We start from the raw sequence: 3,651 nt of genomic DNA on the forward strand, positions 1-3,651 counted from the left end.
TGCCACAGGAGTTGCTAGTGCGACGCAGGGCCAAACCCTCCCCTAACCCAGGCGACGCTGGGCCAAACCCTATCCAAACCCTCCCCCTTGTCTGTGCTGTTATTGTAATAATAGTTTTTAATAACCTGCCCAGGGACTTGCTGTTGAAAATGATCCGGCTGGCTAAAACAGTCACTTTTACTTTAATGTGCACTGTCCCTGTAAAAATAAACTCAAGTCAACAGAAGAAACTATTTTTTTTAGTTTAGGGTTACCTGGCTGCAGTGCAGGGGACTGAGCGGCCATACTGCCTCTAATGAATTCCATGTATAACTTCTCCATGGGAACGCGACGGGACAACTGGCGTTTTGAGATAGAGAAATTACCCCCAGAAGGTAAATGCGATCATGCCACAGACCTGGTAACTCTCCTCCTTTCCTCCTCTCCTGAGATGTCACCTCCTTGGAACATAACGGCATAATTTAAACTACATTGAACATGCAGCCACTTATTTTAATGCTGTTCGTATGCGTTAAAACCGGTTTCAGAATCCTTTAATTATTCTGTTTCTCACCCTGCAGAACTGATAATTGTGGGTATTTATCTAAACAATACCACTGTGTGACTCTGGGTGAATGTCTGAATTATTTATGAGGGCAAATGCAGAGCAATTGTTGTCAGTGAGGTTTACCATTACGCAGGGATAAATGGCTGGAAGAAAGCCTTCCAACACCTTCCTTTCCCTTCTCATTAAAGCACTTTTGTAGGGAGGGGACTTGGGAACGGGATAAGATTCGTCTCTGCCTTGCCTCTTGCCAGTGAATTCTTGTGGGCTGGTTTTGGCTGTGGGTTGTCGTGAACGAGCAGGAAGACATTTTGTACTGAATTTGACGTTGATTAGAGGCTGTTCAAGTCAACAAGAACGTACTGCCATTGTTTAATTACTGCGAACTAACTTCAACCACACTTTCCTCTCCTCTCCAGGCACGGCGGCGAGGCCCTTCAGCCCCTTCTGGTTCTCGGTGGAGCCGTGGGACACACTGGCTGTGAGAGGTGCCCCAGCACTGCTCAACTGCTCAGCGCACAGCGGGACCCTGCCTCGGGCCCACTGCGCCCCAGGCCCGTGTGGAGTGGAAGAAGGATGGAACCTTCCTGAGCCTGGCGCCAGACGACGGACGGCGGCGTATTCTGCCTGACGGCTCGCTGCTCATCTCTAGCGTGGTGCACTCCAAGCACAACAAGCCCGACGAGGGCACGTACCAGTGTGTGGCCACCATCGACAGCCTGGGAACCATCGCCAGCCGCACCGCCCGCCTCACCGTGGCAGGTAGGACCCATACACAGAACACATATAATACTGGGTTCTATTTCATTCTCTGGGTAAGACTGAGGAGGGAGAGAGGGAGTTGAAAGGCAGCAATAAATGATGTATGTAATGGTTGACGAAGAGATTGAAGAAGAGGAAAGAGAAGGGGGACTGGCATACAGTGTAAATTAAGTGTGCACTAATTGATCCAGGCTGACCACATTACCGGTCCTAAGAACACAGCACTGAGAAAAGGCCTCTGTTGTGAAACTCTGTTGTCCAACTGGTATTGGTGCTTATTTTCAGTATATTTTCAATATATGTTGCTGCACTGTCTCAAACATGAAGGGGGTCTGGTTGTGATGTCGCTGAGGGCTCTGCAAGCTGCAGGGCTGTACAATGTGACCTTGTTTCATTTGGGTGAGAGAGCCGAGCAGAGCAGCAGGGATTATTAGGTGTTTGAGCTGGGTCTTGCCCCGAAATTCAATTGCAGGCGGAGGAGCGCAGGAATGCAATTATGTTCTCCCTCAGCCCTGTTATGTTGGAGAGGGGTGTGTGGACGACTGGAGAGGGCCTTCATCTTCGACTCTGCCAGAGTAGCCTTCTCAGGTGTGGGTGTGAAGTCACTCTGATGATCGATCTCTGACTGCATGTGTTATCATAACCTTTGGAGCTAATGAGCTCGACTTCGTTGGACAGCGGACGACCGTTGGGCGGCAGAAAAACAACTCTACTGCAGTGTTTCCAACCAGGACTGCCTGCCTATTTACAGGGGGTACTAGACCCCTGGGGTTACCAGCCTATCCACAGGGGCTACCTGGCCTATCCACAGGGGGTACCTAGGACCACAGGGGTTACCTGGCCTTATCCCCTGGGGCTACCTGGCCTATCCACAGGGGCTACCTGTCCAATCCACAGGGGGTACTAGGACCCTGGGAGTTACCTGGCCTATCCACAGGGGCTACCTGTCCAATCCACAGGGGGTACTAGGACCCCTGGGGTTACCTGGCCTATCCACAGGGGCTACCTGTCCAATCCACAGGGTACTAGGACCCCTGGGGCTACCTGTCCTATCCAAGGGGGGCTAGGACCCCTGGGGCTACCTGGCCCTATCCACAGGGGCTAGGACACCTGCCCAAGCCTCAGGGGGTACATGGACCCCTGGGGCTACCTGTCCAATCCACAGGGGGTACTAGGACCCTGGGTGTTCCTGGCCTATCCTCAGGGGCTACCTGTCCAATCCACAGGGGTACTAGGACCCCTGGGGCTACCTGGCCTATCCAATGTGTCTAGGACCCCCTACAGTAACCGAAAAAGATTGGTACCTGGCCATCATTCCATGTGGGTTTTATCACAGAAGACACCCTGTTGCCTAGTGTCCTCAGTGTCTGTTCTACTAGTGTCTGTTCTACCTAGTGTCTGTTCTACCTGGTTTTAGCCTCAGGCGTCTGTTCTACCTGGCGTCTGTTCTTCCCTGGCGCCTGTTCTACCCTAGCCTCTCACCTAGGTCTAGGACCCCTGGGTGTACCTGGCGTCTATCCACTGTACTCCAGAGCAGAATTCTGTTACCCGGCGCTCTGTTCTACCCGGCGTCTGTTCTACCCGGGCGTCTGTTCTACATCTACCCATCATTCCTGTGGAACATTTCCTGGTGTCTGTTCTACCTAGTGTCTGTTCTACCTAGTGTCTGTTCTACCTAGCGTCTGTTCTACCTGGCGTCTGTTCTACCTGGCGTCTGTTCTACCCGGCGTCTGTTCTACCCGGCGTCTGTTCTACCTAGTGTCTGTTCTACCTGGTGTCGGTCAAAGGCTGCTTTCTAATCTATATTGCTGAAAAGAGTATCATTCCGTGATGGTTTTATCCTTTAGAATTGCCGCTGTGATCCAATGACACATGCATGATATGTCAGTGTCTTTAGGCATTTCAATGTTAACACTGTGATGCGATGGGACACTGAATAAACGATGGCGTCAGATGACTTGACATTGTTTGCAGCCCGTGTGTGTGTGTGTGTGTGTCCACAGCTATCCCCCACTCCACTCGATCACATGGACTGACCAGACACTATCATCATGGGAAATCTCCTGACCCATCAGGTCACACTGCCGCATCAAAATAATCAACCTCAAGAGAGCGTGCATGTCTGTGTGTGTGTGTGTGTGTGTGTGGCTTCATGGTATCTGGTGGAGTCTGACTCTGTACAGCCATCCATCAATCTGTGTCAGTGTGGTCAGTGCATGTTTTATGTAGACAGCAGCACTCTGAGGGAAAGGCCTAGGATCAGGTCCTGCTATAAAACGATACAACCACAGAGTCAATGAGATTCACCCGGGTCAACTGTTATGGGATTTAAATCCATTTTACAG

The 3,651-nt window shown here is 51.1% G+C and overlaps 1 pseudogene; it reads left to right on the plus strand.

Moving 5' to 3' along the window:
• The first annotated feature begins 304 nt into the window (after positions 1–304).
• LOC135537340 (neogenin-like) lies at positions 305–3,439 on the plus strand (annotated as a pseudogene).
• The last annotated feature ends 212 nt before the right edge of the window (positions 3,440–3,651 follow it).

Source organism: Oncorhynchus masou, unplaced genomic scaffold (assembly GCF_036934945.1).
Source record: "Oncorhynchus masou masou isolate Uvic2021 unplaced genomic scaffold, UVic_Omas_1.1 unplaced_scaffold_7526, whole genome shotgun sequence".
Classification (NCBI taxonomy): domain Eukaryota; kingdom Metazoa; phylum Chordata; class Actinopteri; order Salmoniformes; family Salmonidae; genus Oncorhynchus; species Oncorhynchus masou.